The sequence below is a fragment of the Phyllobates terribilis genome, unplaced genomic scaffold, assembly GCF_046119375.1.
Source record: "Phyllobates terribilis strain yellow unplaced genomic scaffold, ASM4611937v1 Scaffold_243__1_contigs__length_2969482, whole genome shotgun sequence".
NCBI lineage: Eukaryota > Metazoa > Chordata > Amphibia > Anura > Dendrobatidae > Phyllobates > Phyllobates terribilis.
Window position 1 is genome coordinate 604,148 of NW_027363003.1, and position 12,824 is coordinate 616,971.

The following is a 12,824-nucleotide window of genomic DNA, read 5'->3' on the forward strand; positions in this document are numbered from 1 at the left end:
GGGCTCCTACCTATGCCCAGAGACCCACCCCTATCTGCTCCTACACCACTGGCTTTTCCTCCCCCTCCCCACTCCAGCCAGGGACAGAAGCTGTCGTGCCTGCACTTCTGTGGGAGCACCGTTGAGCTGTCCCTCGGAAATGGGGTGTGTGTGATGCATGCAGCCTACTGAGTCCTGGTCCACACTCCATCCTTACCCGGGAGTGGAATATCACACCTCTGGTTTGAGGTGCAATACCCCTGTAGCAGCCGAGCCCTCAGGGTGCTACATTCCCCCCTGGTAAATCACAGCACGTCCTCGGGCTGGAAAGAATAAAAACAATTTAAAACATACAAATTTTTAAAGTGCACTCGCATATAAGACATTAACCAAAAACTCATCCCTTTATGGGAGGTACTTTTCTTTTTAACGTTACTGGTTACCTTTTCATAAAACATTATAAGACTTTCTTCATACACGTAAAATACTATAGGCTCTTTTAGCAGCAAATTAAACTTCTTCAGTAGAAAACATTGTCAAGTAAAACATTCTTCCACAAACACATTCTTGAGTTCTGGCCGCTGTGCAACTTGCGACCCGGTGTTCACTTTCTCTTAAAGGTGCAACAGTCCATTTAATTCGTCCTGAGGTAGACGTTGAAGTTCTTTTATAAAACCAGTAGGGGGCGCTTTAAAAAGCGCAACTATGTACAAGGGATTGGCCGCTCTCAGTCCTCGGCCAGTGGGGATAGGGGAATGGCTGCTCACAGTCCTCAGCCTGGTTAGGGATTAGGGGCACACAGGTAACAGTCCACATTAGTCCCAACGGGGACCACACTCTACTCAGCAACAGTTTCTATACCCCTACGGGTAACTATGTACAGTTCAATTTACCGTTCCTTAGTAATGGTATCCTCCTGATGCTCCTTCCTCATAATCTTCAGACCCGTCCGGGCCCTCAGGGTAGTCCATGTCTGGGCGGTACCGCAGTTCCTCCTCCGTTAGACGGTGGACATGGAGGGCGTACAGTCCCTTTGCGCCCTTGTGCCGGGTGTAGGTGACCACGTCACCGGGGTACAGGTCACGTCCGTGATGTCCCTCTGGCAGGTGGCTTTCTACGTCTCTCCTGGTGACGAAGACGTCGGTGTCAGCCTCCGGGTCTCTGATGAAGCCCCAGCCGTGCTCCAGCTGGAACTTTACTACGGTCCCGGTGGCTCGGGGACCGCGGATGGCGTGGGGGTCTTGACGGGCTCTCCTCTTCTGCTCCGCGCTCCGGGCTTGGAGTCGCTCCTCCCTGATACGCCTCTGCCGCCGCTCCCTTTCAAAGGTGGCCAGCTGCTGACGGCAGGGATCCAGGCGACAGGCTGCTTCTGCCCGGGTCTCCTGGGTGAACCCCATGAGACTCTCGCCGGTGGGATCCCATGCAAACTGGGCATCCTCCAGCGGGGGTGGAGCGATTTTGGCGAGCTCCGGGGCAGGGATCAGAGGCTCGCTCAGGGGTTGTTCTCTCCGGAGACGGGGGTTGACGAACTCCGGTGGCCACTGGAAGGGCAGCCCGTCCGGGCTGGTATTTTGCGCATAGAGGTCTGCACCCAAGGGTGGCACCACGGGCCTCGGTCAGGGAGCAGCGCCCGGGGGCACTCGGCCTTGCGACCAGGTCGGGGAATTTCCGGTTGGGCCTGGGGGTGGCACTGTTGAGGAAGAGGGCGCTGGAGGGGCAGCGGCGCCCGGGTTCACCAAGCCTTGCGACCAGGCCGGTGGTACTTCCTCTTTTGCCGCGCCCGGGGATGACACCGCCAAAGCAGGGGGCGCTGGTGAGGCAGCGGCGCCCGGGTTCAGAGGGCACAGCGCGGGGCGGGGCGTGACGACGGTGCTTCCTGCCTGAGGCCTAGCTGGTGGCCGTGGAGGTGTGGTCTCAGGTACGGTCCCCGGGGCTTCGGGTCCTGCAACGGAGGGTGGGGGCAGGCTTGCGGCCTCAGGGCTTGGGGTGGTGTCATCCCCGTTACCTGCCTTGGTCTTGACGGCCTCCTCCGCGGCGTCGTCTGCCACCGCCGGTCCCTCTTCTCCGCGCCCAGCGACAAGCGCGCTACTCGGTCCTTGCGGGGTCCTCTGTCGGCCATCTTCGTGCTGCCGGGCCAACTCCTCTCTCCACCCGGCAAACACATCCCGCTGCGCCCGGACCATCCTTCTGTTCAGGTCTTCCAGCGCCGCACATGCGCAGTCCGGGTGTCTAGGCAGCGGGCCAGCAACTTTGTCAGGCTGCAGAGTGGCTCAGCTTGCAGCAGGCTGCGGGCCAGGGTGCTGGTGGGGTTCGCTGCTCCCTCCATCTCTGGGTGCAGCAGGTCCAGACTGATCCAGGCCGCGCCCGGCCCCACAGTTTTCTTTCCTATCCGCCCCCATGAGCGGTGGTCTTGGGGGCATCTGCTGACAATCACCCTTAGGGGCAGCCCCCCCACATTGATGGACATTTCCACTGCTGCACTCATAGTTGCTGGGGGCAGGCCCCTTCTTTGGCGCCACTCTGGGACCTGGCCCACGTTGGGAGGCGGCTTCCTGCTGTCTTTTGGAGCGCACATAATGGCGTCCGCTCTGCCAGGGCGGGAAAAACGGATGAAGATGGCGGGAAACGGTCCAAGATGGCGTCTGATGGCGGGAATCGGCACCGGATGGCGGGAAACTTCTTTTCAAGGTACATGTACAATCTTCTTCAGGCACGCAATACCCGTTGGTGGCGGGTTGGTTTGAATCCTGCCGACTACGCCAAAGTTGACGCGCCCCCTGGGCCTGTGTTGTGCAGGGGATACCCGGAGCAGGATCGCTGGGGGTTTGTAGTCCTCGTGGCGATGACCCGGTCCGTGCCCAGGGTGGTCAATTCAGTGGCAGTCTTAGTGTAATAACAAATGTCCGACTACGCCACCCGTGGATTGCGGTCAGTGGGGACCGCCGCTGCGCTGCAGACCGCTGAGGCTGATGTTGTAAGCGCAGCAAAGTATGGGATAACTCCCCACGGGAGAAGTATTGCCTCAGGGCAGCTAGTGTGGATGATGGGAGTGATGGTGTGAGCGTCCCAGCACTAATGGTGCTGGTGCGGCGATGAAACACAGACGTGTGGTTGCAGTTTCCAATGCTTTACTCACAGTTGTTATCCGAGTCACTTCTGCAGGGAATGACTGCCCAAGCCGTGCTGCGTCCACCAGGCAAGGGGCTCGACCAACTCCCAGGCAATTCCAGAGCGTGGCACAGGGTTCCCTTCTCTTCCCTTCTCTGGCCGTCCTCACCAGTGACCCACCTTTGTCCAGCTCCCTCGGGCCTTCTCTTGGCGAAACCTATCTCCGGTTTCCCTGACCCTATGTGGTATGCTTTTCTGGTGTATGTAGTGAGGGGTCGCACCAAGATGTGGTCACAACCTCCGGTCTTTGGCTGAGGAATCTGTTGCCTCCACCAATTTGGGTTCCGGTACCCTGCTCTGCCAACCCTTCACCCGCAATCTCCTGGGCCTTTGGGGTTCCTTCTGCCTTCGTGTCTCTGGGCCTTTCTCTGTGTTCCAGTTCCTTGTTTCCTTTCTTACTTCCTTTGCTGTTCCTTCTCCTCTCTCTCTTTTGCTCCGGCCTCCTGACAAGGCCTGCCCGTGAAGCAGAGCCCCTGGAGCAGCTCTGCTCCCTGTCACTTCTCCTCCTGACTGGACTGAACTGACTACTCTAAGATGGTGCCCACCTTATATACCTCCTTCTAACACCCGAGCCCAGGTGACTAGCAACCAATGGGCTCCTACCTATGCCCAGAGACCCACCCCTATCTGCTCCTACACCACTGGCTTTTCCTCCCCCTCCCCACTCCAGCCAGGGACAGAAGCTGTCGTGCCTGCACTTCTGTGGGAGCACCGTTGAGCTGTCCCTCGGAAATGGGGTGTGTGTGGTGCATGCAGCCTAACGAGCCCTAGTCCACACTCCATCCTTACCCGGGAGTGGAATATCACACCTCTGGATTGAGGTGCTATACCACTGTAGCAGCCGAGCCCTCGGGGTGCTACACTTGCCTGTCATAGAGTACATATCCAGTATACCGCATATTTTCCACTTAAATCCAGATAGGGTATCTGGTTTGCCGCTGTACTGGAGGAGCCACTTCGCTCCGGGGATGTACGGTAGGGCCATGGGTATGACAGGGGTTACAGGCCCTGCTGGTGGAGCGGCTGCTTCGGCCTGATCGGCGTTGGGCGCAAGTTGAGCATCAGGGCGGTTAACCGGTATTCCGGCATTGTGCTGTTGTTCGGACATTCTGGCGCCCCCCTAGCTAACCGTGGCCTACCTTCTCTTCTTTTCTTCCGGTAGGCCGCAGCTCCGCAGGTGACGTTCTTCTTCAGGACCTTGCGTCCTACGTCAGAGCGTTCAACGGCGCTCCTTCCAGGACCTAGCGCTTCCTGGTTTGACGTCGAGGCGTGGGGCGTGTCCGGGGCTTCGCGCGCTTTAGCAGGTACACCTCTCAGTTTCCCACGTTTACGCCCTTCTTTCCGCTCGGCGGCCCAACAATGGCAGCAATCTTCGCCACAGTTAAATATACAGTTTTTGATTAAAGGCACACAGTACCCGGTGGCAACGAACACAACACTCCGTCGTTGCAGCGGGCACGGGATCCCGTTCGTGATGCCAGGAAGAGATGACGCGCCCAAGGGATGGGGACTCGGCGCCCGGGCCTTGCTGTTAGTTTTGGGGGATGCCGAGATGGCCGGCTCCCAGGGCCGTACCCTGGGGTCACTCTTAAAAAAAAAAAGCAAGGAATTGGGGGAAAGGTGTATGGGAAAAGGGGAAAGTTCGTGACGCCACCTGTGGTGTCTGGTGAGACTCACCAGAGCTGCTACAGTCCTCTGAGGCTGGTGGTCAGGCAGCTTAGTTGGTTCTGCTCCCCACAGGTGGAGCGGGGCCTCAGGGCAGCGTAGGAGAAGGGATGCAGGACAGAGGGGACCCAGCCGGGTCAAAGGAAGAATAGGTGTAACGGGTCTGGGAGGTGGAACCTCTGTGCAACTATACAAGGGGGCAGTCCTTGTAAGGAAACGGGTGGCTCCCAGGGAAGACGGGCAGGTAATCACGGCAAGTGACAGGGACAGTCTCTGGGTAGAGGGGCAGGTAGTCACGGCAAGTGACAGGGACAGTCTCTGGGTAGAGGAGCAGGTAGTCACGGCAAGTGACAGGGACAGTCTCTGGGTAAAAGGACGGGTACTCACGGCTAGTGACAGGGACAGTCTCTGGGTAGAAGGACAGCAGGCAGGTGGCTGGTGAGCGCTCCCAGGTGAGCAGGCGAGAGTCTCTGGATGGGAAGGTGGTCACGGCAAGTGACGGCAGAGCCTCCAGGTAGGCTAGCAGACAGGTAGCAGGTGAGCGCTCCCAGGTGAGCAGGCAAGAGTCTCTGGACAGGCAGGTGGTCACGGCAAGTGACGGTGGAGCCTCCAGGTAGGCTAGCAGGCAGGTAGCAGATGAGCGCTCCCAGGTGAGCGGGCAGGCTGGTCCATAGACTGACTGACAGGTGTCGGAAAGCAGATCGTCGGACCGCAGGCTTGCAAGCAGGTAAACGGATATCAGGCAGGTATCAAGCAGGAATCTGGCAGGTAACTGGCAGGTAACAGGCAGGAATCCGGCAGGTGACTGGCAGGTAACAAGCAGGAATCTGGCAGGTGACTGGCTGGTAACTGGTAACGGGACCTGAGGGCTGAAGCAGAGTGAAGGCTTTGCAACAACATTGCTCGGGCACCTCCATTTTGGAGGAGTTGCCTTAAATATGGGAGGTCCTCCGTCAATTGGCCGGGGACTCCTTAGGACGGCGCGCGCGGTCCCTTTAAGAGAGGGGGAGCGCACAAGCCCTAAGCACACTGCCGGGGAAGGAGCGCGTGCCGGAAGCAGCGGGGAGAGAAGCGCTGGAGGACGCCGCGCCAGGAGCGGGGAGGTGAGAGGGACGGCGTCTCTTCCTAGTACGGGGCAGAGACGCCGATGCTACAGTGCCCCCCCCTTTAGGCCCCCTCTTTTTTTGGCCAGAAAGAAATTTTTCAAGGAGAAGCGGGGCGTTGATGTTCTCCCTGGGTTCCCAAGTTCTCTCCTCAGGACCAAACCCCTTCCAATCTACCAGAAAAAAGGTCTTTCCTCTTACCCTCTTGGAGGCCAGAATACTCTCTACCTCAAAGACGTCATCAGCGGAAACCGGAGCAGGAGGGGCACCTGGATTATTGGAAAAAGAGTTAAAGACAACGGGTTTGAGGAGAGATACGTGGAAGGAGTTGGGAATCTGTAGGGTGGCCGGGAGTTTTAATTTGTAGGCCACAGGGTTAATTTGCCTGAGGACTTCGAAGGGACCGATGAATCGAGGGCCCAACTTGAAGGAGGGTACTTTGAGCCGCACATGTTTGGACGAGAGCCAAACCTTGTCTCCCGGACAGAATTGAGGCGGATCCAGGCGTCTCTTATCAGCATATCTCTTCATCCGCTCAGAGGACAGAAGAAGAGCGGACCTGGTACTCTCCCAAATAGTAGAAAATTCGCTGACAAGAGACTCCGCAGCAGGGTTGTCCACAGAAACGGAGGCTGGGAGCGGAATCCGGAGGTGCTGGCCATAGACAATAAAGAACGGGGACTTGGAAGAGGATTCGCTCTCGTGGTTATTATAAGAGAACTCGGCCCAAGGAAGGAGGTCCACCCAATCAGAATGGTGGGCATTAACAAAGTGCCGGAGATAGCTGGTAAGGATCTGATTGATCCGCTCCACTTGACCATTGGACTGAGGGTGGTAAGCGGAGGAGAAGTCCAGGGTGACGTCCAGCAGTTTACATGTGGCTCTCCAGAAGTGTGAGGTAAACTGAACCCCTCGATCCGACACGATGTGGAGGGGTAGGCCATGGAGACGGAAGATATGGCGAATAAAGTCCTTAGCCAGCTCAGGTGCAGACGGAAGACCAGGCAGGGGAATGAAGTGGGCCATTTTAGAGAAGCGGTCCGTGACCACCCAAATGACAGTACACCCGGCAGAGACAGGAAGATCGGTAATGAAGTCCATAGCGATGTGTTGCCACGGGGCAACAGGTATGGGAAGCGGCAGGAGATGACCAGCCGGTAAGTGTCTGGGAATTTTGTTGCGGCCACAAGATGAACAGGCAGAGACGAAGTCTACCACATCCTTACGCAGGGTAGACCACCAGTAATGCCGGGAAATGAGTAGGAAGGTCTTCTTTTGGCCGGCATGGCCAGCTAGTTTAGAAGAATGACCCCAGCGAAGAACCCTCTCACGGTCTGGAGGCGCCACGAATGTCTTGCCAGGTGGAAGACGAGTCAAATCCAAGGGGGCCACATTCATCACCTTGGAGGAGTCGATAATGTGCATAGGCTCCTCCTCTTGGTCGGAGGACAGGAAGGATCGGGACAAGGCATCAGCTTTGACATTTTTCTCCGCCGGGCGGAAATGAAGGATGAAATCGAAGCGGGCAAAGAACAAAGACCACCGGGCTTGACGTGGATTAAGTCTCTGGGCATTTTGGAGATATGCCAGGTTCTTGTGATCCGTATAGATGATCACCGGGTATAGGGTCCCTTCAAGCAGGTAACGCCACTCCTCCAGCGCCAATTTAACGGCAAGCAGTTCTCGGTCTCCTATGGAGTAATTGCGCTTAGAGGAGGAGAAGATTTTAGAGAAAAAGCCGCAGGTTACCATTCTCCCGGAGGAAGACTTCTGGGTGAGCACCGCTCCGGCTCCAGAGGAGGAGGCATCAACCTCCAGGTAGAACTGTTTGTTGCAGTCCGGACGGTGCAGCACAGGGGCAGAGGAGAAGGCTTGTTTCAGGGAAAGGAAGGCCTCCTCAGCTTCGGATGACCATACCTTGGGATTTGCTCCCTTACGGGTGAGCGCAGATATGGGCGCAGTCCGTGACGAGAAGTGAGGAATGAAGAGACGATAGTAATTAGCAAAGCCCAGGAATCGCTGTATCGCCTTCAAGCCCTCTGGACGGGGCCACTTTAGGACAGCAGAGAGCTTCTCGGGATCCATTCGCAAGCCTGTCTGGGAGATAACATAGCCCAGGAAAGGAAGAGAGGTCTGCTCAAAAAGGCACTTCTCGTATTTAGCATAGAGGTGGTTCTGCCTGAGCCTAAGCAGGACCTGACGAACATCCCTCCGGTGTGTGGGAAGATCCGGAGAGAAGACCAAGATGTCGTCCAGGTATACCACCACGCAGGAGTAATGAAGGTCACGGAAGATGTCGTTGACCAGTTCTTGGAAGATGGCGGGAGCATTGCAGAGACCGAAGGGCATCACACGGTACTCATAGTGTCCGTCCCGGGTATTAAATGCTGTTTTCCACTCGTCTCCCTGACGGATACGGACCAGGTTATACGCTCCACGTAGATCCAGCTTGGAGAAGATCCTGGCGCCTTTAAGACGATCAAATAACTCAGAGATGAGCGGAAGGGGGTATTTATTTTTAACCGTGATCTGATTGAGTCCTCTATAGTCAATACAGGGGCGTAGCGAGCTGTCTTTCTTTTTGACAAAGAAGAATCCGGCTCAAGCCGGGGAGGTAGATTTCCGGATAAATCCCCTAGCCAGATTCTCTTCAATGTACTCAGACATGGCCCGGGTCTCGGCTGCAGACAACGGGTAGATACGCCCACGGGGAGGAGTGGTGCCAGGTACCAGGTCGATCGGGCAGTCATATGGCCTATGGGGTGGCAACGTCTCTGCTTCCTTCTTACCGAAGACGTCCGCATAGGGCCAGTAAGGAGCCGGGAGACCTGGTAAATTAGCTGGAGTAGGCGGAGGGCGAACTGGGCGGACCGGAACCAGGCAGGTCCTATGGCAGTCTGGACCCCATCGGAGTACTTCACCGGATCGCCAGTTCAATACGGGTTCGTGTGTCTGGAGCCAAGGTAGACCTAGCAACAGGGAGTGAGAAAGTCCGGACAACACATGGAATGAGATTTCCTCAGAGTGCAGCATTCCCACCTGCAGGGTTATGGGTTCAGTGACGAGCAGGATGGTCTCCGAGAGAAGTCTTCCATCCACGGAGGCGACTGATAATGGTTCAGCTAGGGACTTGGTGGGAATACGGTATCTCTCTACCAGAGACTGGGAGATGAGGTTTCTAGCAGCTCTAGAATCCAGGTGGGCAAGTTCAAAGTGACGGTTTTCTCCCCAAGCAATAGAGACCGGTAAAGTCAGAGACGGAGAGGGCTTACTTTTGTCTAGGATGACCTCTCCGAGTGGTCCTAGACACTGGCGTTTCCCGGCTTCTCCGGGCAGGAACGGATGAAGTGCTCCATACTGCCACAATAGAAACAGCTTCCCTCGGCTCGGCGAGATTCTTGGCGAGATTTGACCATCTTGGTCTGGTCGATCTGCATAGGTTCAGGCGAGGGCGCCCGCGGAGTGACTGATTGAGAGACAGGTCTCAGGGAAGTAGGAGCAGAGCAAGAAAAGTCTTTCTCCCAGGTAGTCTCTTTGGCACGTTCTTGGAACCGGATGCCAATCCGGGTAGCTAGTGACACCAGGTCATCCAGAGTGGTAGGAATGTCCCGACCAGCTAACTCGTCCTTAATCCGACCGGAAAGACCCTCCCAGAAGACGGACACCAGAGCCTCATTTTCCCAGGCAAGCTCAGAAGCGAGGGTGCGGAACCGTATGGCATATTGGCCCACGGTGAGACTCCCTTGGCGGAGACGTAGCAGTGAGGAGGCAGAAGAGGTTTTCCGTCCTGGTTCATCGAAGACTTTCCGGAAAGCAGCGAGGAAAGACGGCAGGTCGGACACCAGGGGATCCCCTCTCTCCCACAGGGGATTTAGCCATGCCAGTGCCTCCCAAGTAAGATGGGACATGATGAAGGCCACCTTGGCCCGGTCGGAGATGAACTGGTATGCCAATAGCTCAAAGTGCAGTGTGCACTGGTTTATGAAACCCCGAGCTAAAGTAGGTTCGCCGGCAAAGCGTGGAGGTGCCAGAAGCCGAGGTCCATAGTCGGGTACCATGAAGGGACTGGATTGCGGTACCGCAGGAATGGGCATGGCTGGACCAGAGGTAGACATAGACAAGTCACACAATGCGCCTAGACGAGAGTTAACGGACCGTAGATAGGACAGTACCACCTCCTGCTGAGTTTTCTGACGTAAGAGTTCCTGGTGCAGATCGGAGATCTGGGGGCCACCGGGTTCCATGGCCCGAGCAAACTGTAACGGGTCTGGGAGGTGGAACCTCTGTGCAACTATACAAGGGGGCAGTCCTTGTAAGGAAGCGGGTGGCTCCCAGGGAAGACGGGCAGGTAGTCACGGCAAGTGACAGGGACAGTCTCTGGGTAGAGGGGCAGGTAGTCACGGCAAGTGACAGGGACAGTCTCTGGGTAGAGGGGCAGGTAGTCACGGCAAGTGACAGGGACAGTCTCTGGGTAAAAGGACGGGTACTCACGGCTAGTGACAGGGACAGTCTCTGGGTAGAAGGACAGCAGGCAGGTGGCTGGTGAGCGCTCCCAGGTGAGCAGGCGAGAGTCTCTGGACGGGAAGGTGGTCACGGCAAGTGACGGCAGAGCCTCCAGGTAGGCTAGCAGACAGGTAGCAGGTGAGCGCTCCCAGGTGAGCAGGCAAGAGTCTCTGGACAGGCAGGTGGTCACGGCAAGTGACGGTGGAGCCTCCAGGTAGGCTAGCAGGCAGGTAGCAGATGAGCGCTCCCAGGTGAGCGGGCAGGCTGGTCCATAGACAGACTGACAGGTGTCGGAAAGCAGACCGTCGGACCGCAGGCTTGCAAGCAGGTAAACGGATATCAGGCAGGTATCAAGCAGGAATCTGGCAGGTAACTGGCAGGTAACAGGCAGGAATCCGGCAGGTGACTGGCAGGTAACAAGCAGGAATCTGGCAAGTGACTGGCTGGTAACTGGTAACGGGACCTAAGGGCTGAAGCAGAGTGAAGGCTTTGCAACAACATTGCTCGGGCACCTCCATTTTGGAGGAGGTGCCTTAAATATGGGAGGTCCTCCGGCAATTGGCCGGGGACTCCTTAGGACGGTGCGCGCGGTCCCTTTAAGAGAGGGGGAGCGCGCGCGCGCGCCCTAAGCACACTGCCGGGGAAGGAGCGCGTGCCGGAAGCAGCGGGGAGAGAAGCGCTGGAGGACGCCGCGCCAGGAGCGGGGAGGTGAGAGGGACGGCGTCTCTGCCTAGTACGGGGCAGAGACGCCGATGCTACAATAGGCACACACACGACAGTTCACTTCAGTACCTTTACTGGTGGTGTTTTCAGGCACGATCCGGGGTACTGTAGGGTGAAGGGTGCATTTCAGGACTCTCCCCAGTGAGCGGGTGTGGAGCCTCCTGTTTCTTGCCTTTTCCTAGTAAGTTTATGACCTGCCTGAAGCTAGGCCTAACTTGGTCTCTGTCTTGCACCTGCTGACCTGGTGGTAGGGCCTTCTGTTGGAGTTCACACTCCCTGGTTTCTTGGGCCTCAGTGACTCCTGACCCTGGTTTTACGGTCAGCTTTTGGTATTCCTGGGACATGTAGTTCGCCAGGGATCCCAGTTGTTTCTGCTTGTCCTAGAGATCCTTGCAGACATGGACCCGGTGTCTGGTAAATGCTTGTGGGGTGAGCTGGTTAAGCTCCTCTGCCCCCTATGTAGCTCGCTTACTCCACTTGCCTTCGGCCTGCTCAGGGCCCTCACTAGGCTTCAAACTGGCAGTGGGCCTCGCTACTCTTCACCGCTCTTATGGCGTCGGCACGCCTTGGGCTCACTACCTGAGCTCAATGAGTCTGGACTGTGCTCCACTGCAGGATGGCTACTGCAGGAGCTCCTCTAAACAGGCTTCCTTCTACAGACTGGATCCTCACAGACTGGAACTAGCTCTGTCCCAGAGGAAACTGTTCTCCAGACTGACTGCCTAGCTCCACCTTGCCTTTTTATATCCCTAACGGGCTCCCTCTGGTGGTCTGAGGTGGAAGGTGGAGGTGTGTGTATGCTATGAGGGCCTCTTGTGGAGGAATCTGTTCATGCACCCCTCTAGGATCTGTGGCACCAATGCACAGCAGGTCGCCACATTTGTATTCAGCCCCCTGTAGTTTACTACCCCTAAATAAAATCCTGAGTGACCAATGAAGTCACATAATGAGTAAACTGAGTCCACCTGCTTACAATTTATTGTCAGTATAACTACAGCTGTTCTGTGAAGATCTCAGAGGTTTATTTGAGAACATTAGGAATCAAACAGCATCATGAAAACTAAGGAATACACCGGGCAGGTCAGAGATAAAGCTATGGAGAAGAGTAAAGCAGGGTTAGGTTATAAAAAAAAATAGCCCAAGCTCTGAACAACTCACGGAGCACAGTTCAATCGATAATAAAAAAAACGTAAGTAGTATGGTACAACTGCAAACCTACCAAGACATGGCCGTCCACCTAAACTGACAGTCCTTGTATGGAGAGCACTAATTAGAGAAGCAGCCAAGAGGCCCATGGTCACTCTGGAGGAGCTGCAAATCCACAGCTCAGGTGGGAGAATCTGTCCACAGGACAACTACTAGTCCAGAAATCTGGTCTTTATGGAAGAGTGGCAAAAATAAAGCATTTTTTGAAAGCAAGCCATAAAAATTCTGTATGGAGGAATATGTGGTGCCCATTATTCTGTATGAAGGACTATATGGGGTCCATTATTCTGTATGGAGGACTATGTGGGGCCCATTCTGTATGGAGGACTATATGGGGTCCATTATTCTGTATGGAGGACTATGTGGGGCCCATTATACTGTATGCCAGTTGACCCGCGATTTTGTCCAAGTTTTTCATTTTTGCCCTCTGAGTTTGAGTTTGGCATCCCTGGTTTAAGTCAAAGGATATCAGAAGAG